Consider the following 23,071-nt stretch of genomic DNA (forward strand, 5'->3'; position numbering starts at 1 on the left):
CCTTGACTGCTTTCTTTGGATTATTTACATATATTTCATTTTGGTGTAAGTTTATTAGTGTTAAATATATGTGAGGTGGTGCTTCTGGTAGCCTTAAAAGTTTATTGTCTTCTAACTGTAGAGCAGTGTTTATAGGGGTGTTTTTCACACGGTGAAGTGTTTACTAAGGAAGTGTTTTTTAAATCTAATGCAATACTTTATTATTTGTCTGAATGCACAAGTCAGGGATAAACATAATGATAGACGCCAAGTTAGTCAAGCCACCACTGCTCCCTAGCAGAGGTAGCCATAACTACATGCGCAGTGACATTGCGCAAGGCAAGGCAATGGTAGTTAGCTTGTTAATCAATTATCTTATCGTAAAGTAGTTTCCAGAGAAACAAGGCAGGGATCAGGATATATGGGCAGACGCCATTAAGGAACAAATTGTTAATATGATCAAACCCAACTTCACTCTTCTGAACAATGGTAGTGGAAATCGTGATGACCGGACTGCCAATAACTCTGCAGTTGGTGTATTCTCGTCATCGCCGTATATACTTGATCAATTTATTACAAGAAAAACGTCTTTTTAGTTAGATTACTTACCATTGAACTTGGTCGACAGAGACTTTTCATGCTGGAACATTTAACCGGCCATATACGTTATTACAGTTCACATGGTTTTATTAAATTGATGATTTAGCTTATTTGAAAGACAGTTTTTTGTTTTGTCTTGAAAGTTTATTGTCTACTAACTATAAATCAGTGTCTGTAGGAGTGATTTTCACTCAGTGGAAGTTTTTTTTACTTTAAATTCATTGCGATACTTTATTATTTGTCTGTATGCACAAGACAGGGATCAGGATAAACATAATAATAGACGCCAATTTAGTCAAGCGGAGGTAGCCATAACTAGATGCGCAGTGACATTGCGCAAGGTAAGGCAATGGTAGTTGGCTTGTTAATTAATTATCTCATCTTAAAGTAGTTTCCGGAGACTTAAATGTTCATTATCAATGAATAAATATAAGGGCAGACGCCAGTAGGGAACAAATGGTTGATATCATGATCAAATGCAACATTAATCGCTCTTCTGAACAATGTTATTTGAAATCATGATGACCGAACTGCCAATAACTCGGCAAATGATGTATCCTCGTCATCGCCGGATTCATTTGATCAATTTATTACAAGAGAAACATCTTTTTAGTTAGATGTACTTAGTGTATAGACCACAACCAGAAACGGTAGACAGAGATTTGGATGTATATTACTATTCACTCAGGCTACAGCTTATGATTGTTCATCCTGGAACGTTTAACAAGCCATATACGATATTACAGTTCACTTGGTTTTACTAAAGATTGATGATTTAGCTCATTTGTGTAACGTTTTTTGTTTTGTGTGCATTATACAAACAGGAACAGACCACCGGGTACTTTTAAAATTTCATTTTGACAGTGAAAGCTGACAGCAGTTAATGAATGATGTGTAGAGAATGTACAATTTCATTTACATAATTATGTACAATTTCATTGTACATTATGTAAATGATTGATAATTGAAATTGAAATTTTCAATTTAGGCAAATGAATGTCCATTCATTGTAAAGATAGTTTTGTTTTATTGTTGACAGAGAGAACATGAGCGGCAGAGGCAACGTGAAGGGCAATTGGCAGATTTTGCACGAGAAAAGGAACACACCAGCTAGGAAGGAACGCCGAAGTGAGACTTTAATTCTGGTTTGTAGCAGTGTTCAAAAAGGAGGTATGTTTTTTACTATTTAAAATCGTAAATGGAGTGGGTCTTGAACTGTTTCAATATCAATTTTGTTTCATTTTATTGCTTGTTTTCATTTTCAACGAGTATGACAAGACTTGCATGTCAGGTTGTTAAGTTTTAAAAGATTTATTCTGAAAAGACTTGCTCATTATTTTACATCCTTTTTACATTCTTTAAAGACATGTGACTCCTTGTGAATGTCAGTATGCATGTTTGTCAAACTGTCTACTATAAGATGAAAACAAAATGTCTTGATCATTTTGCACCAAATGAATATCACACGATCATTTGTTTCCTTTTATCACATCATATAGAAATGAAGTGAAATGTAAGAGTATTAGGAAAATCTAAATTACGATAAACGACCTAACGAAAATGAAATAGATATATGGTCGTTGAACCATGAAGAAAATTCTGTCATTGAACAAAATGTCGTTTATATTGTTTTCCATTGCTAAAGCAAAAGATAACATTTATACCACACAAATTAGAACAAAGGACTATTCCCTGCAAATATCATCACACATTTGAATAGCAAAGAATTATCTTAAAATTTCCCGTTTTCTTTGATGGATAAGATATTTCCCGTTTTCTAATAGTTTTGAATCGCTCTTCCAGATAGCGTTACTGCAAGCATCACAAATTCTTTTAATTGCGCACCTTTGTATTTGTTTCTCTTGAGCACAGCCGCCATTTGTATTTAGTCTTGTATGTGTCGTCTCCGAAGACGGAAGTGTTCTTACGTTCTTCTAATGTTGTAGTGTCTACTCGTCTTTTCGGTAAGTCAGACTATTCAGCGATATTTTAATGTTTATTTCCCTTTTTCCTAGAGAAGTGGGCTAGGAAGGATTACACTTCTAGCTTAGATGTCATTTTGGTTTCCTTTAGAATGCCATGGTAAACTCTTCTTTCAGTTTTCATTTAACTTTTATATAATTAATTTTACTGTACGTTTATCAGTGTTAAGTATGTTAAGTACTGTTTCTGGTAGCCTTGAAAGTTTATTACCTACCAACTATAAAGCAGTGTTTGTAGGAATGTTTTTCACTCAAATTGGAAGTAATTTTTTAAATCTAATGCAATACTTTATGATTTGTCTGAATGCACAATAGACGCCCAGTTAGTGAAGCCACCACTGCTCCCTAGCAGAGGTAGCCATAACTACATGCGCAGTGACATTGCGCAAGGCAAGGCAATGGTAGTTAGCTTGTTAATCAATTATCTCATCGTAAAGTAGTTTCCAGAGAAACAAGGCAGGGATCAGGATATATGGGCAGACGCCATTAAGGAACAAATTGTTAATATGATCAAACCCAACTTCACTCTTCTGAACAATGGTAGTGGAAATCGTGATGACCGGACTGCCAATAACTCTGCAGTTGGTGTATTCTCGTCATCGCCGTATATACTTGATCAATTTATTACAAGAAAAACGTCTTTTTAGTTAGATTACTTACCATTGAACTTGGTCGACAGAGACTTTTCATGCTGGAACATTTAACCGGCCATATACGTTATTACAGTTCACATGGTTTTATTAAATTGATGATTTAGCTTATTTGAAAGACAGTTTTTTGTTTTGTCTTGAAAGTTTATTGTCTACTAACTATAAATCAGTGTCTGTAGGAGTGATTTTCACTCAGTGGAAGTTTTTTTTACTTTAAATTCATTGCGATACTTTATTATTTGTCTGTATGCACAAGACAGGGATCAGGATAAACATAATAATAGACGCCAATTTAGTCAAGCGGAGGTAGCCATAACTAGATGCGCAGTGACATTGCGCAAGGTAAGGCAATGGTAGTTGGCTTGTTAATTAATTATCTCATCTTAAAGTAGTTTCCGGAGACTTAAATGTTCATTATCAATGAATAAATATAAGGGCAGACGCCAGTAGGGAACAAATGGTTGATATCATGATCAAATGCAACATTAATCGCTCTTCTGAACAATGTTATTTGAAATCATGATGACCGAACTGCCAATAACTCGGCAAATGATGTATCCTCATCATCGCCGGATTCATTTGATCAATTTATTACAAGAGAAACATCTTTTTAGTTAGATGTACTTAGTGTATAGACCACAACCAGAAACGGTAGACAGAGATTTGGATGTATATTACTATTCACTCAGGCTACAGCTTATGATTGTTCATCCTGGAACGTTTAACAAGCCATATACGATATTACAGTTCACTTGGTTTTACTAAAGATTGATGATTTAGCTCATTTGTGTAACGTTTTTTGTTTTGTGTGCATTATACAAACAGGAACAGACCACCGGGTACTTTTAAAATTTCATTTTGACAGTGAAAGCTGACAGCAGTTAATGAATGATGTGTAGAGAATGTACAATTTCATTTACATAATTATGTACAATTTCATTGTACATTATGTAAATGATTGATAATTGAAATTGAAATTTTCAATTTAGGCAAATGAATGTCCATTCATTGTAAAGATAGTTTTGTTTTATTGTTGACAGAGAGAACATGAGCGGCAGAGGCAACGTGAAGGGCAATTGGCAGATTTTGCACGAGAAAAGGAACACACCAGCTAGGAAGGAACGCCGAAGTGAGACTTTAATTCTGGTTTGTAGCAGTGTTCAAAAAGGAGGTATGTTTTTTACTATTTAAAATCGTAAATGGAGTGGGTCTTGAACTGTTTCAATATCAATTTTGTTTCATTTTATTGCTTGTTTTCATTTTCAACGAGTATGACAAGACTTGCATGTCAGGTTGTTAAGTTTTAAAAGATTTATTCTGAAAAGACTTGCTCATTATTTTACATCCTTTTTACATTCTTTAAAGACATGTGACTCCTTGTGAATGTCAGTATGCATGTTTGTCAAACTGTCTACTATAAGATGAAAACAAAATGTCTTGATCATTTTGCACCAAATGAATATCACACGATCATTTGTTTCCTTTTATCACATCATATAGAAATGAAGTGAAATGTAAGAGTATTAGGAAAATCTAAATTACGATAAACGACCTAACGAAAATGAAATAGATATATGGTCGTTGAACCATGAAGAAAATTCTGTCATTGAACAAAATGTCGTTTATATTGTTTTCCATTGCTAAAGCAAAAGATAACATTTATACCACACAAATTAGAACAAAGGACTATTCCCTGCAAATATCATCACACATTTGAATAGCAAAGAATTATCTTAAAATTTCCCGTTTTCTTTGATGGATAAGATATTTCCCGTTTTCTAATAGTTTTGAATCGCTCTTCCAGATAGCGTTACTGCAAGCATCACAAATTCTTTTAATTGCGCACCTTTGTATTTGTTTCTCTTGAGCACAGCCGCCATTTGTATTTAGTCTTGTATGTGTCGTCTCCGAAGACGGAAGTGTTCTTACGTTCTTCTAATGTTGTAGTGTCTACTCGTCTTTTCGGTAAGTCAGACTATTCAGCGATATTTTAATGTTTATTTCCCTTTTTCCTAGAGAAGTGGGCTAGGAAGGATTACACTTCTAGCTTAGATGTCATTTTGGTTTCCTTTAGAATGCCATGGTAAACTCTTCTTTCAGTTTTCATTTAACTTTTATATAATTAATTTTACTGTACGTTTATCAGTGTTAAGTATGTTAAGTACTGTTTCTGGTAGCCTTGAAAGTTTATTACCTACCAACTATAAAGCAGTGTTTGTAGGAATGTTTTTCACTCAAATTGGAAGTAATTTTTTAAATCTAATGCAATACTTTATGATTTGTCTGAATGCACAATAGACGCCCAGTTAGTGAAGCCACCACTGCTCCCTAGCAGAGGTAGCCATAACTACATGCGCAGTGACATTGCGCAAGGCAAGGCAATGGTAGTTAGCTTGTTAATCAATTATCTCATCGTAAAGTAGTTTCCAGAGAAACAAGGCAGGGATCAGGATATATGGGCAGACGCCATTAAGGAACAAATTGTTAATATGATCAAACCCAACTTCACTCTTCTGAACAATGGTAGTGGAAATCGTGATGACCGGACTGCCAATAACTCTGCAGTTGGTGTATTCTCGTCATCGCCGTATATACTTGATCAATTTATTACAAGAAAAACGTCTTTTTAGTTAGATTACTTACCATTGAACTTGGTCGACAGAGACTTTTCATGCTGGAACATTTAACCGGCCATATACGTTATTACAGTTCACATGGTTTTATTAAATTGATGATTTAGCTTATTTGAAAGACAGTTTTTTGTTTTGTCTTGAAAGTTTATTGTCTACTAACTATAAATCAGTGTCTGTAGGAGTGATTTTCACTCAGTGGAAGTTTTTTTTACTTTAAATTCATTGCGATACTTTATTATTTGTCTGTATGCACAAGACAGGGATCAGGATAAACATAATAATAGACGCCAATTTAGTCAAGCGGAGGTAGCCATAACTAGATGCGCAGTGACATTGCGCAAGGTAAGGCAATGGTAGTTGGCTTGTTAATTAATTATCTCATCTTAAAGTAGTTTCCGGAGACTTAAATGTTCATTATCAATGAATAAATATAAGGGCAGACGCCAGTAGGGAACAAATGGTTGATATCATGATCAAATGCAACATTAATCGCTCTTCTGAACAATGTTATTTGAAATCATGATGACCGAACTGCCAATAACTCGGCAAATGATGTATCCTCGTCATCGCCGGATTCATTTGATCAATTTATTACAAGAGAAACATCTTTTTAGTTAGATGTACTTAGTGTATAGACCACAACCAGAAACGGTAGACAGAGATTTGGATGTATATTACTATTCACTCAGGCTACAGCTTATGATTGTTCATCCTGGAACGTTTAACAAGCCATATACGATATTACAGTTCACTTGGTTTTACTAAAGATTGATGATTTAGCTCATTTGTGTAACGTTTTTTGTTTTGTGTGCATTATACAAACAGGAACAGACCACCGGGTACTTTTAAAATTTCATTTTGACAGTGAAAGCTGACAGCAGTTAATGAATGATGTGTAGAGAATGTACAATTTCATTTACATAATTATGTACAATTTCATTGTACATTATGTAAATGATTGATAATTGAAATTGAAATTTTCAATTTAGGCAAATGAATGTCCATTCATTGTAAAGATAGTTTTGTTTTATTGTTGACAGAGAGAACATGAGCGGCAGAGGCAACGTGAAGGGCAATTGGCAGATTTTGCACGAGAAAAGGAACACACCAGCTAGGAAGGAACGCCGAAGTGAGACTTTAATTCTGGTTTGTAGCAGTGTTCAAAAAGGAGGTATGTTTTTTACTATTTAAAATCGTAAATGGAGTGGGTCTTGAACTGTTTCAATATCAATTTTGTTTCATTTTATTGCTTGTTTTCATTTTCAACGAGTATGACAAGACTTGCATGTCAGGTTGTTAAGTTTTAAAAGATTTATTCTGAAAAGACTTGCTCATTATTTTACATCCTTTTTACATTCTTTAAAGACATGTGACTCCTTGTGAATGTCAGTATGCATGTTTGTCAAACTGTCTACTATAAGATGAAAACAAAATGTCTTGATCATTTTGCACCAAATGAATATCACACGATCATTTGTTTCCTTTTATCACATCATATAGAAATGAAGTGAAATGTAAGAGTATTAGGAAAATCTAAATTACGATAAACGACCTAACGAAAATGAAATAGATATATGGTCGTTGAACCATGAAGAAAATTCTGTCATTGAACAAAATGTCGTTTATATTGTTTTCCATTGCTAAAGCAAAAGATAACATTTATACCACACAAATTAGAACAAAGGACTATTCCCTGCAAATATCATCACACATTTGAATAGCAAAGAATTATCTTAAAATTTCCCGTTTTCTTTGATGGATAAGATATTTCCCGTTTTCTAATAGTTTTGAATCGCTCTTCCAGATAGCGTTACTGCAAGCATCACAAATTCTTTTAATTGCGCACCTTTGTATTTGTTTCTCTTGAGCACAGCCGCCATTTGTATTTAGTCTTGTATGTGTCGTCTCCGAAGACGGAAGTGTTCTTACGTTCTTCTAATGTTGTAGTGTCTACTCGTCTTTTCGGTAAGTCAGACTATTCAGCGATATTTTAATGTTTATTTCCCTTTTTCCTAGAGAAGTGGGCTAGGAAGGATTACACTTCTAGCTTAGATGTCATTTTGGTTTCCTTTAGAATGCCATGGTAAACTCTTCTTTCAGTTTTCATTTAACTTTTATATAATTAATTTTACTGTACGTTTATCAGTGTTAAGTATGTTAAGTACTGTTTCTGGTAGCCTTGAAAGTTTATTACCTACCAACTATAAAGCAGTGTTTGTAGGAATGTTTTTCACTCAAATTGGAAGTAATTTTTTAAATCTAATGCAATACTTTATGATTTGTCTGAATGCACAATAGACGCCCAGTTAGTGAAGCCACCACTGCTCCCTAGCAGAGGTAGCCATAACTACATGCGCAGTGACATTGCGCAAGGCAAGGCAATGGTAGTTAGCTTGTTAATCAATTATCTCATCGTAAAGTAGTTTCCAGAGAAACAAGGCAGGGATCAGGATATATGGGCAGACGCCATTAAGGAACAAATTGTTAATATGATCAAACCCAACTTCACTCTTCTGAACAATGGTAGTGGAAATCGTGATGACCGGACTGCCAATAACTCTGCAGTTGGTGTATTCTCGTCATCGCCGTATATACTTGATCAATTTATTACAAGAAAAACGTCTTTTTAGTTAGATTACTTACCATTGAACTTGGTCGACAGAGACTTTTCATGCTGGAACATTTAACCGGCCATATACGTTATTACAGTTCACATGGTTTTATTAAATTGATGATTTAGCTTATTTGAAAGACAGTTTTTTGTTTTGTCTTGAAAGTTTATTGTCTACTAACTATAAATCAGTGTCTGTAGGAGTGATTTTCACTCAGTGGAAGTTTTTTTTACTTTAAATTCATTGCGATACTTTATTATTTGTCTGTATGCACAAGACAGGGATCAGGATAAACATAATAATAGACGCCAATTTAGTCAAGCGGAGGTAGCCATAACTAGATGCGCAGTGACATTGCGCAAGGTAAGGCAATGGTAGTTGGCTTGTTAATTAATTATCTCATCTTAAAGTAGTTTCCGGAGACTTAAATGTTCATTATCAATGAATAAATATAAGGGCAGACGCCAGTAGGGAACAAATGGTTGATATCATGATCAAATGCAACATTAATCGCTCTTCTGAACAATGTTATTTGAAATCATGATGACCGAACTGCCAATAACTCGGCAAATGATGTATCCTCGTCATCGCCGGATTCATTTGATCAATTTATTACAAGAGAAACATCTTTTTAGTTAGATGTACTTAGTGTATAGACCACAACCAGAAACGGTAGACAGAGATTTGGATGTATATTACTATTCACTCAGGCTACAGCTTATGATTGTTCATCCTGGAACGTTTAACAAGCCATATACGATATTACAGTTCACTTGGTTTTACTAAAGATTGATGATTTAGCTCATTTGTGTAACGTTTTTTGTTTTGTGTGCATTATACAAACAGGAACAGACCACCGGGTACTTTTAAAATTTCATTTTGACAGTGAAAGCTGACAGCAGTTAATGAATGATGTGTAGAGAATGTACAATTTCATTTACATAATTATGTACAATTTCATTGTACATTATGTAAATGATTGATAATTGAAATTGAAATTTTCAATTTAGGCAAATGAATGTCCATTCATTGTAAAGATAGTTTTGTTTTATTGTTGACAGAGAGAACATGAGCGGCAGAGGCAACGTGAAGGGCAATTGGCAGATTTTGCACGAGAAAAGGAACACACCAGCTAGGAAGGAACGCCGAAGTGAGACTTTAATTCTGGTTTGTAGCAGTGTTCAAAAAGGAGGTATGTTTTTTACTATTTAAAATCGTAAATGGAGTGGGTCTTGAACTGTTTCAATATCAATTTTGTTTCATTTTATTGCTTGTTTTCATTTTCAACGAGTATGACAAGACTTGCATGTCAGGTTGTTAAGTTTTAAAAGATTTATTCTGAAAAGACTTGCTCATTATTTTACATCCTTTTTACATTCTTTAAAGACATGTGACTCCTTGTGAATGTCAGTATGCATGTTTGTCAAACTGTCTACTATAAGATGAAAACAAAATGTCTTGATCATTTTGCACCAAATGAATATCACACGATCATTTGTTTCCTTTTATCACATCATATAGAAATGAAGTGAAATGTAAGAGTATTAGGAAAATCTAAATTACGATAAACGACCTAACGAAAATGAAATAGATATATGGTCGTTGAACCATGAAGAAAATTCTGTCATTGAACAAAATGTCGTTTATATTGTTTTCCATTGCTAAAGCAAAAGATAACATTTATACCACACAAATTAGAACAAAGGACTATTCCCTGCAAATATCATCACACATTTGAATAGCAAAGAATTATCTTAAAATTTCCCGTTTTCTTTGATGGATAAGATATTTCCCGTTTTCTAATAGTTTTGAATCGCTCTTCCAGATAGCGTTACTGCAAGCATCACAAATTCTTTTAATTGCGCACCTTTGTATTTGTTTCTCTTGAGCACAGCCGCCATTTGTATTTAGTCTTGAAAGTTTATTACCTACCAACTATAAAGCAGTGTTTGTAGGAATGTTTTTCACTCAAATTGGAAGTAATTTTTTAAATCTAATGCAATACTTTATGATTTGTCTGAATGCACAATAGACGCCCAGTTAGTGAAGCCACCACTGCTCCCTAGCAGAGGTAGCCATAACTACATGCGCAGTGACATTGCGCAAGGCAAGGCAATGGTAGTTAGCTTGTTAATCAATTATCTCATCGTAAAGTAGTTTCCAGAGAAACAAGGCAGGGATCAGGATATATGGGCAGACGCCATTAAGGAACAAATTGTTAATATCATGTTAATATCTCATCGTAAAATAGTTTCCAGAGAAACAAGGCAGGGATCAGGATATATGGGCAGACGCCATTAAGGAATTAATTGTTAATATGATCAAACCCAACTTCACTCTTCTGAACAATGGTAGTGGAAATCGTGATGACCGGACTGCCAATAACTCTGCAGTTGGTGTATTCTCGTCATCGCCGTATATACTTGATCAATTTATTACAAGAAAAACGTCTTTTTAGTTAGATTACTTACCATTGAACTTGGTCGACAGAGACTTTTCATGCTGGAACATTTAACCGGCCATATACGTTATTACAGTTCACATGGTTTTATTAAATTGATGATTTAGCTTATTTGAAAGACAGTTTTTTGTTTTGTCTTGAAAGTTTATTGTCTACTAACTATAAATCAGTGTCTGTAGGAGTGATTTTCACTCAGTGGAAGTTTTTTTTACTTTAAATTCATTGCGATACTTTATTATTTGTCTGTATGCACAAGACAGGGATCAGGATAAACATAATAATAGACGCCAATTTAGTCAAGCGGAGGTAGCCATAACTAGATGCGCAGTGACATTGCGCAAGGTAAGGCAATGGTAGTTGGCTTGTTAATTAATTATCTCATCTTAAAGTAGTTTCCGGAGACTTAAATGTTCATTATCAATGAATAAATATAAGGGCAGACGCCAGTAGGGAACAAATGGTTGATATCATGATCAAATGCAACATTAATCGCTCTTCTGAACAATGTTATTTGAAATCATGATGACCGAACTGCCAATAACTCGGCAAATGATGTATCCTCGTCATCGCCGGATTCATTTGATCAATTTATTACGAGAAACATCTTTTTAGTTAGATGTACTTAGTGTATAGACCACAACCAGAAACGGTAGACAGAGATTTGGATGTATATTACTATTCACTCAGGCTACAGCTTATGATTGTTCATCCTGGAACGTTTAACAAGCCATATACGATATTACAGTTCACTTGGTTTTACTAAAGATTGATGATTTAGCTCATTTGTGTAACGTTTTTTGTTTTGTGTGCATTATACAAACAGGAACAGACCACCGGGTACTTTTAAAATTTCATTTTGACAGTGAAAGCTGACAGCAGTTAATGAATGATGTGTAGAGAATGTACAATTTCATTTACATAATTATGTACAATTTCATTGTACATTATGTAAATGATTGATAATTGAAATTGAAATTTTCAATTTAGGCAAATGAATGTCCATTCATTGTAAAGATAGTTTTGTTTTATTGTTGACAGAGAGAACATGAGCGGCAGAGGCAACGTGAAGGGCAATTGGCAGATTTTGCACGAGAAAAGGAACACACCAGCTAGGAAGGAACGCCGAAGTGAGACTTTAATTCTGGTTTGTAGCAGTGTTCAAAAAGGAGGTATGTTTTTTACTATTTAAAATCGTAAATGGAGTGGGTCTTGAACTGTTTCAATATCAATTTTGTTTCATTTTATTGCTTGTTTTCATTTTCAACGAGTATGACAAGACTTGCATATCAGGTTGTTAAGTTTTAAAAGATTTATTCTGAAAAGACTTGCTCATTATTTTACATCCTTTTTACATTCTTTAAAGACATGTGACTCCTTGTGAATGTCAGTATGCATGTTTGTCAAACTGTCTACTATAAGATGAAAACAAAATGTCTTGATCATTTTGCACCAAATGAATATCACACGATCATTTGTTTCCTTTTATCACATCATATAGAAATGAAGTGAAATGTATGAGTAATTACGATAAACGACCTAACAACGAAAATAAAATACATATGATTGTTGAACCATGAAGAAAGTTGTCATTAAACAAAATTAATTTTATATTGTTTTCCATCGCTAAAGCAAAAGATAACATTTATACCACACAAAGTAGAACAAAGAACTTTATTCCCTACAAATATCATGACACATTGGAGTAACAAAGAATTACCTTAAAATTTCTCGTTTTCTTTGATGGATAAGATATTTCCCGTTTTCTAATAGTTTTAATCGCTCTTCCAGATGGCGTTACTGCAAAAATCACAAATTGTTTTAATTGCGCTTCTTTGTATTTGTTTCTCTTGAGCAAAGCCGCCATTTGTATTTAGTCTTGTATGTGTCGTCTTCGAAGTATTACAAGTCTGTCTCTTCTGTAAATTTATTTCCCTTTTTCATAGAGAAGTGGGCTAAGAAGGATTACAATTCTAGCTTGAATGTCATTTTGGTTTCATTTTAGTTTTCATTTAACTTTTATTCATATATGATTTATTTTTGTGTATGTTTATGAGTGTTAAATATGTTAAGTGCTGTTTCTGATAGACTTGAAAGTTTATTACCTACTGACTATAAAGGATTGTTTGTAGGAGTTTTTTACTGATATTGGAAGTGTTTTGTTTTCACATTTAATGTAATACTTTATTATTTGTCTGTAACTGTAAGCACAAGGCAGGGATGAGGATAAATATAATAATAGACACCCAGTTAGTTAGGCCACATCTGCTCCCTATCGGTGACATTACGCAAGGCAAGGCAATGGTAGTTGGCTTGTTAATCATCGTAGAGTAGTTTTCGGAGACATATGTTCATTATCAATGAATAAATATATGGGCAGACGCCAATAAGGAACAAATGGTTATCATGATCAAATCCAACTTCACTCTTCTGAACAATGGTAGTGGAAATCGTGATGACCGGACTGCCAATAACTCTGCAGTTGGTGTATTCTCGTCATCGCCGTATATACTTGATCAATTTATTACAAGAAAAACGTCTTTTTAGTTAGATTACTTACCATTGAACTTGGTCGACAAAGACTTTTCATGCTGGAACATTTAACCGGCCATATACGTTATTACAGTTCATATGGTTTTATTAAATTGATGATTTAGCTTATTTGAGACAGTTTTTTTTTGTCTACTAACTATAAATCAGTGTCTGTGGGAGTGATTTTCAATCAGTGGAAGTTTTTTTTAAATTCATTGCGATACGCTATTTGTCTGTACGCACAAGGCGGGGATCAGGATAAACGTAATGATAGACTCCGTTATTCAAGCCACCACTACTCCCTAACGTAGGTCGCCATAACTACATTCGCAGTGACATTGCGCAAGGCGAGGCAATGGTAGTTGGCTTGTTAATCAATTATCTCTTGGTAAAGTAGTTTCCGGAGACAAATGTTCATTATCAATAATAAATATATGGGCAGACGCCAGTAGGTTGATATCATGATCAAATGCAACACTTCTGAACAATGTTAGTTGAAATCATGATTACCGAATTGCCAATAACTCCTCGTCATCGCCAGATACATTTGATCAGTTGAGAAACATCTTTTTAGTTAGATGAACTTAGTGTAAAGACCACAACCAGAAACGTAGGGAATCATTGAACTCAGTAGACAGAGATTTGGATGTATATTACTATTCACTGTTACAGCTTATGATTGTTCATCCTGGAACGTTTAACAGGCCATATTAAGTTATTATGTTACTTGGTTTTACTAAATTGATGATTTAGCTCATTTGAGTAATGTTTTTTGTATTGTGTGCTTTCATTTTGACAGTGAAAGCTGATAGCAGTTAATAAATGATGTGCAAAGAATGTACAATTTCATTTACATAATTATGTACACTTTCATTGTACATTATGTAAATGATTGATAATTGAAATCGAAATTTTCAATTTAGGCAAATGAATGTCCATTAAAGATGGATTTCTTCTATTGTTGGCAGAGAGAACATGAGTGGCAGAGGCAACGTGGACATAAAACGTCTCTCCGCTGGGCAACAGGCGAATTTTGCACGAGAAAAGGAACACACCAGCTAGGTAACCATGTAGCATAGTGACTGTGCAAAGCACAAGTTGGCTTGTTATTCAATTGTCTCAACGTAAAGTAGTTTCTGGAGACTTAAATGTTCATTATCAATATGGCCAAACGCCAGTAAGGAACAAATGGTTAGTATCATGATCAAATCCAAGCTCACTCTTCTGAACAATGGTAGTGTAAATCGTGATGACCGGACTGCCGCAACTTGATCAATTCATTACTAGAAAAACATCCTTTTAGTTAAACTCGGTCGACGGAGACTTTTCATCCTGGAATATTTAACCGGGTGTACATGTTATTAAAGTTCATTTGAAAGCTTTTCGTTTTTTTCTTGAAAGTTTATTGTCTACTAACTATAAATCAGTGTCTGTAGGAATGTTTTTCACTCAGTGGAAGTGATTTTTCTTTAAATTCATTGCGATACTTTATTATTTGTCTGTATGCTAAGGCAGGGATCAGGATAAACATAATAATAGACGCCAGTGACATTGCGCAGGGCAAGGCAATGGTAGTTGGCTTGTTAATTAATCATCACATCGTAAGGTAGTTTCCGGATACTTAAATGTTCATTATCAATGAATAAATATATGGGCAGACGCCAGTAGGGAACAAATGGTTTATATTATGATCAAATGCAACATTAATCGCTCTTCTGAACAATGTTAGTTCAACTAACATTGTTCAGAAGAGCGATTAATGTTGCCAATAACTCGGCAAATGGTGTATCCTCGTCATCGCCGGATAAGCTGAAAACGTAGGGAATCATTGAACTCAATAGACAGAGATTTGGATTTAATATGTCATTCACTCGAGTTACAGCGTAAATACAGTTCACTTGATTTTACTAAAAATTGATGATTTCACTCATTTGAGTAACGTTTTTTGTTTTAAGTGTGCAATGTACAAACAGGAAAAGACCACCGGTTCTTTTTAAAATTTCATTTTGACAGTGAAAGCTGACAGCAGTTAATGAATGATGTATAATGTACAATTTCATTTACATAATTATGTACAATTTCAATGTACATTATGTAAATGATTGATAATTGAAATTGAAATTTTTAATTTAGGCAAATTAATGTCCATTCATTGTAAAGATGGTTTTGTTTTATTGTTGGCAGAGAGAACATGAGCAGCAGAGGCAACGTGAAGGGCATAAAACGTCTCTCCGCTGGGCAATGGGCAAATTTTGCACGAGAAAAGGAACACACCAGCTAGGAATGAACGCCGAAGTGAGACTTTAATTCTGGTCTGCAGCAGTTCAAAGAAATATGTTTTTTACAACTTAAAATCGTAAACGGCGTGGGTCTTGAATTGTTTCAATATCAATTTTGGCAATGTTTCAGATATTATTGATAGGCGTCTTCCCTGTTTCATTTTATTACTTGTTTTCATTTTCAACAAGACTTGCATGTCAGATTAAGTTTTAAAAGATTTATTCTGAAAAGACTTGCTTTTTGCATTCTTTAAAGACATGTGACACCTTGTAAATGTTTGTCAAACTGTCTAGTATAAGATGACAAAATGCACCAAATAAATATCACACGATCCTTTGTTTCCTTTTATCACATCTATAGAAATGAAGTGATATGTAGGAATATTATGAAAATCTGATTACGATAAACGACCAAACAATGAAAATAAATAAACCATTGAAAAAATTCTGTCAATGAACAAAATGTCAAGTTTGTATTGTTTTCCACTGCTAAAGCAAAAGATAACATACCCCACACAGATTAGAACAAATATCATGACACATTTGAATGGCAAAGAATTATTTTAAAATTTTGCATTTTCTTTGATGAATGATATTTCCCGTTTTCTAATAGTTTTTAATCGCTCCTCCATTTAACTTTTATTCATGTATGACTAATTTTGGTGTATGTTTATTAGTGTTAAATAAGTTAAGTGCTGTTTCTGGTAGCCTTGACTAACTTGGCTTTTTTTATTATTATCTTATGTGTATACAGACAAATAATAAAGTATTGCATTAGATTTAAAAAATTACTTCCAATTTGAGTGGAGAACATTCCTATAAACACTGCTTAATAGTAAGTAGGTAATAAACCTACTAACTATTAAGCAATCATGATTGATGATTTAGCTCATTTGAAAGTTTTTCGTTTTGCCTTGAGTTTATTGTCTACTAACTATAAATCAGTGTCTGTAAGAGTGTTTTTTACTCAGTAGATGTCTTTTTTTTAAATTCATTGCGATAAAAATGGATAAAATCATGATCAAATTAACCTTCACTCTTCTGAGCAATGTTAATTGAAATCGTGATGACCGAACTGCCAAAAACTCTGCAAATGGTATGTCCTGGTCATCGCCGGATACATTTGATCAATTCATTACAAGAGAAACATTTCTTTACACTAGTAAAGACCACCAGAAACGTAGGGAATCATTAAACTCGGTAGACAGAGATTTAGATGTATATTACTATTCACTCAGGTTGAAGCTTATGATTTCTTCATCCTAGTACTTGGCTTTACTAAATTGATGATTTAGCTCATTTGATTAACGTTTTTTGTTTTAAGTGCAATATACAAACAGGAACAGACCACGGGTCCTTTTAAAATTTCATTTTGACAGTGAAAGCCGACAGCTGATGTGTAGAGAATGTACAATTTCATTTACATAATTATGTACAATTTCATTGTACATTATGTAAATGATTGATAATTGAAACTGAAATTTTCAATTTAGGCAAATGAATGTTTTCTTTTATTGTTGACAGAGAGAACATGAGCGGCAGAGGTAACGAGAAGGGCATAAAACGTCTCTCCGCTGGACGGAGGCGAATTTTGTATGAGAAAAGGAACACACTATCTATGAATGAACGCCGAAGTGTCAGGTTAAGTTTTAAGATTCATTCTGAAAAGACTTGCTCATTATTTAACATCCTTTTTACATTCTTTAAAGACATGTGACTCTTTGTGAATGTCAGAATGCATGTTTATCAAACTGTCTACTATAAGATGAAAACAAAATGTTCTGACCATTTTGCACCAAATAAATATCACACGATCATTTGTTTCCTTTTATCACATCATTTAGAGATGAAGTGAAAGAATATTAGGAAAATCTAAATTGCAATAAACGATCTAACAATGAAAATAAAATAGATATATGGTCTCTGAAACCAAAAAACATTTATATCACACAAATTAGATCTGCAAATATCTTTGATGGATAAGATATTTCCCATTTTCTGATAGTTTTGAATCGCTCTTCCAGATGGCGTTACTGCAAGCATCACAAATTCTTTTAAATGCGTTTCTTTGTTTCTCTTGAGCACGGCCGCCATTGGTATTTAGTCTTGTATGTGTCGTCTCCGAAGACGGATATGTATTTACGCTCTGTATTACAAGTCTGTCTCTTCTGATGTTCTAGTGTCTACTCGTCTTTTCGGCGATATTTTAAGGTTTTCCTGTATAAAATGGGCTAGGAAGGATTACACCTCTAGCTTAGATGTCATTTGGTTTCCTTTAGAATGCCATGGAAAACTTTCTTCTTTCAGTTTTCATTTAACTTTTATTCTTGTATTTTGGTGTATGTTTATCAGTGTTAAACATGTTAAGTGCTGTTTCTGGTAGTCTTGAAAGTTTATTACCTACTAATTTTATAGTGTGTTTGTAGGAATGTTTTCCACTCAAATTAGAAGTAATTTTTTAAATCTAATGCAATATTTTCTTATTTGTCTGTATGCACAAGGCAGTGATCATGAAAAACAATAATAAAACAAGTTAGTCAAGCCACCACTGCTCTCTGGCGGAGGTAGCCATAAGTACATGCATAGTAACATGTCTCATCGTAAAGTAGTTTCCGCAGCGCCGATAAGGATCAAATGGTTGATATCATGATCAAATCCAAGCTCACTCAGTGGAAATCGTGATGACCGGAATGCCAATAACGATCAATTTATTACAAGAAAAACATCTTTTTAGTTAGAATACTTACCATTGAACTCGTTCGAAGGGACTTTTCATCCTGGAACATTTAACTGGGTATACACTAACGTGTATGCCCAGTTCACATGATTGATGAATTAGCTAATTTGAAAGTTTTCCGTTTTGTCTTGAAAGTTTATTGTCTACTAACTATAAAGCAGTGGTTTTTCTTTTTAAATTGCGATACAAATGTATCAAATCAAATGTTCAAATCAAACCTCACTTCCGAACAATGTTAAAATCGTGATGACCGAACTGCTAATAACTCGGCAAATGGGATGTCCTCATTACCAGATACATTTGATCAATTTATTACAAAAGAAACATCTTTTTAGTTCGATGTATTTAGTGTAAAGACCACAACCAGAAACGTAGGGAATCATTAAACTCGGTAGACAGAGTTTTGGATGCATATTATTATTTACATAGGTAACAGCTTATGAACGTTTAATAGGCCATATATGTTATTACAGTTCACTTGGTTTTACTAAATTGATTATTTAGCTCATTTGAGGAACGTTTTTTAAGTGTGCAATATACAAACAGGAATAAACCACCGGTTCCTTTTTAAATTTTATTTTGATAATTTAGATAATTGAAATTTTTAGTTCGATGTATTTAGTGTAAAGACCACAACCAGAAACGTTTAGTTTTATTGTTGACAGAGACAACATGAGCGGCAGAGGCAACGTGAAGGGCATACAACGTCTCTCCGCTGGGCAACAGGCGAATTTTGCACGAGAAAAGGAACACACCAGCTTGGAATGAACGCCGAAATGTGTGTACAATTTAAAATCGTAAATGGCTTGGGTACGGCCACCAATTGCATTTAGTCTTCTGTGTCGTCTCCGAAGACGCTCTGTATTGCAAGTCTGTCTCTTCTGATGTTGTAGTGTCTACTCGCCTTTTCGGCGATATTTTAGTGTTTATCTCCCTTTTTCCTAGATAAATGGGCTAGGAAGGATTACAGTTCTAGCTTAGATGTCATTTTGGTTTCCTTTAGAATGCCAGAAACTTATTCTGGTAGCCTTGAAAGTTTATTACCTACTGACTATAAAGCAGTTTGTAGAAGTGTTTTTTCAATCGAATTAGGTCATTTTTAAAATTCATTGCGCAGTGACATTGCGCAAGGGAATGCAATGGTAGTTGGCTTGTTAATCAATTATCTCATCGTAAAGTAGTTTCCAGAGACAAATGTTCATTATCAATGAATAAATATAAGGGCAGACGCCAGTAGGGAACAAATGGTTGATAACATGATCAAATCCAACATTAATCACAGAAGAGTGATTAATGTTGGATTTGAACATTGTTATTTGAAATCATGAAAACCGAATGCCAATAACTCGGCATACTCCTGTCGACTGTCTTGGAGACAGTGTGCTGGGGACAGTACTGAGGAATGGGTGTGGATAATCCTTGGAATTGTGCTGGGAAAGTTCTGCGAATAGTGTGTAGGGAGTCGTGGTGATAGCCTTTGGACATTCCTGTGACATGACGTGTGAACAGTCATAAGGATAGCGTGTGGAGTCCTAGGGATAGCGTGTGGACAGTTCATTGGATAGCGTGTGCATAGTCCTAGGATTTTCGTGTAGAGAGACCGGGGGATAGTGTGTGGACAGTCTTGGGGATAGCATGTGGACAGTCCTGGGGATAACGTGTGGACAGTCCTGGGGATAGTGTGTGGACAGTCCTGGGGATATCGTGTGGACAGTCCTGGGGATAGCGTGTGGAGAGTCCTGGGGATAGCGTGTGGACAGCCCTGTGGATAGTGTGTGGACAATCCTGGGGATATCGTGTGGACAATCCTGGGGATAGCGTTTGGAGAGTTCTGGGGATAGCGTGTGGACACTCCTGGGGATAGAGTGTGGACAGTCCAGGGGATAGCATGTGGGATAGCGTGTGGACACTCCTAGGGATAGTGTGTGGACAGTCCTGGGGATAGCATGTGGACAGTCCTGGGGAAAGCGTGTGGAGAGTCCGGGGGATAGTGTGTGGACAGTCCTGGGGATAGCATGTGGACAGTCCTGGTGATAACGTGCGGACAGTCCTGGGGATAGTGTGTGGACAGTCCTGGGGATAGTGTGTGGACAGTCCTGGGGATAGCGTGTGGACAGTCCTGTGGATAGTGTGTGGACAATCTTGGGGATATCGTGTGGACAGTCCTGGCGATAGCGTGTGGAGTCCTGGGGATAGCGTGTGGACACTCCTGGGGATAGTGTGTGGACAGTCCTGGGGATATCGTGTGCACAGTCCTAGGGATAATGTGTGGACAGACCCGGGGATAGTGTGTGGACACTCCTGGGGATAGTGTGTGGACAGTCCTGGGGATAGCATATGGACAGTCCTGGGGATAGAGTGTGGACAGACCTGGGGATAGTGTGTGAACAGTCCTAGGGATAGTGTGTGCACACTCCTGGGGATAGTGTGTGGACACTCCCGGGGACAGTGTGTGGACAGTCCTAGAGATAGCGTGTGGACACTCCTAGGGATAGCATGGGGACAGTCCTGGGGATAGTGTGTGAATAGTCCTAGGGATAGCGTGTGGACAGTCCTGGGGATAGTGTGTGGACAGTCCTGGGGTTAGCATGTGGACAGTCCTGGGGATAGCGTGTGGACACTCCTGGGATAGTGTGTGGACAGTCCTGGGGATAGTGTGTGAACAGTCCTCGGGATAGCGTGTGGTCAGTCCTTGGGATAGCATATGGACAGTCCTGGGGATAGTGTATGGACACCCCCGGGATAGTGTGTGGACAGTCCTGGGGATTACGTGTGGACAGTCCTGGGGATAGTGTAAGGACAGTCCTGGGGGATAGTGTGTGGACACTCCTGGCGATAGTGTGTGCACAGTCCTGGGGATAGTGTGTGCATAGTCCTGGGGATAGTTTGCGGAAAGTCCTGGGAATAGTGTGTAGACACTCTTAGAGATATAGTGCTATGGATAGTGTGTGACAGTCCTGGATATAGCATATGGATAGTCCTGGGGATAGCGTGTAGACAGTCTTGGTGATGGTGTATGGACAATTCTGGTTATAGTGTGTGGAAAGTCTTGGGGATAGCGTGTGGATTGTCCTGGGGATAGCGTGTAGACAGTCTTGGTGATAGTGTGTGGAAAGTCCTGGGGATAGCGTGTGGATAGTCCTGGGGATAGTGTGTGGACAATCCTGGGTATAGTGTGGGGACAGTCCTAGGATTGCCATATAATAATAGTTTGACAAACATGCATACTGACATTCACAAGGAGTCACATATCTTTAAAGAATGTAAAAAGGATGTAAAATGATGAGCAAGTCTTTTCAGAATAAATCTTTTAAAACTTAACAACCTGACATGCAAGTCTTGTCATACTCGTTGAAAATGAAAACAAGCAATAAAATGAAACAAAATTGATATTGAAACAGTTCAAGACCCACGCCATTTACGATTTTAAATAGTAAAAAACATATCTCCTCTTTGAACACTGCTACAAACCAGAATTAAAGTCTCACTTCGGCGTTCATTCCTAGCTGGTGTGTTCCTTTTCTCGTGCAAAATCTGCCAATTGCCCAGCGGAGAGACGTTTTATGCCCTTCACGTTGCCTCTGACGATCATGTTCTCTCTGTCAACAATAAAACAAAACTATCTTTACAATGAATGGACATTTATTTGCCGAAATTGAAAATTTCAATTTCAATTATCAATCATTTACATAATGTACAATGAAATTGTACATAATTATGTAAAATGAAATTGTACATTCTCTACACATCATTCATTAACTGTCAGCTTTCACTGTCAAAATGAAATTTTAAAAGGACCCGGTTGTCTGTTCCTGTTTATATATTGCACACTTAAAACAAAAAACGTTACACAAATGAGCTAAATCATCAATTTAGTAAAACCAAGTGAACTGTAATATTGTAACTTGAGTAAATAGTAATATACATCCAAATCTCCGTCTACCGAGTTTAATGATTCCCTACGTTTCTGGTTCTGGTCTTTACACTAAGTACATCTAACTAAAAAGATGTTTCTCTTGTAATAAATTGATCAAATGTCCACACGCATTCCTCAATAATGTCCACACACTATCCCCAGGACTGTCCACACACTATCCCAAGCACTGTCCACACACTATCCCCAGCACTGTCCACACGCTATCCACAGCACTGTCCACACACTATCTCCAGGACTGTCCACCGACACAATATCCCCAGCACTGTCCATACACTATCCCCAGCACTGTCCACACACTATCCCCAGCACTGTCCACACACTATCCCCAGCACTGTCCACACACTATCCCCAGCACTGTCCACACATTATCCCCAGCACTGTCCACACACTATCCCCAGCACTGTCCACACTATCCAAAGGACTGTCCACACGCCATCCCCAGCACTGTCCACACACTATCCCCAGGACTGTCTGCACACTATCCCTAGGACTGTCCACACGCTATACCCAGGACTGTCCACAAACTGTCCGCAGGACTGTCCACACACTATGCCCAGGACGGTCCACACGCTATCCCCAAGACTGTCCACACGCTATCGATAGGACTGTCCAAACACTATCCCCAGCACTGTCCAGACACTATACCCAGCACTGTCCACACACTATCCGCAG

At 36.2% G+C, this 23,071-nt stretch overlaps 1 long non-coding RNA gene across 27 annotated transcripts in view; it reads left to right on the forward strand.

Annotated features, from left to right (window-relative positions):
- Positions 1–17,534, forward strand: part of LOC139764929 (uncharacterized) — a 66,274-nt gene extending 48,740 nt beyond the window's left edge. For 2 of the 27 annotated variants that reach the window (XR_011716498.1, XR_011716497.1), the window contains exons 2-4: positions 1,619–12,086; positions 14,415–14,508; positions 15,631–16,058. This is a non-coding gene — a long non-coding RNA (uncharacterized lncRNA). Of the gene's footprint in view, positions 1–125; positions 12,087–14,414; positions 14,509–15,630; positions 16,059–17,249 lie in introns of those variants that run through there. The other 25 variants (XR_011716522.1, XR_011716521.1, XR_011716502.1 and 22 more) reach the window with 25 other exon arrangements.
- The last annotated feature ends 5,537 nt before the right edge of the window (positions 17,535–23,071 follow it).

The sequence above is a fragment of the Panulirus ornatus genome, chromosome 51 (genome assembly GCF_036320965.1).
Source record: "Panulirus ornatus isolate Po-2019 chromosome 51, ASM3632096v1, whole genome shotgun sequence".
NCBI lineage: Eukaryota > Metazoa > Arthropoda > Malacostraca > Decapoda > Palinuridae > Panulirus > Panulirus ornatus.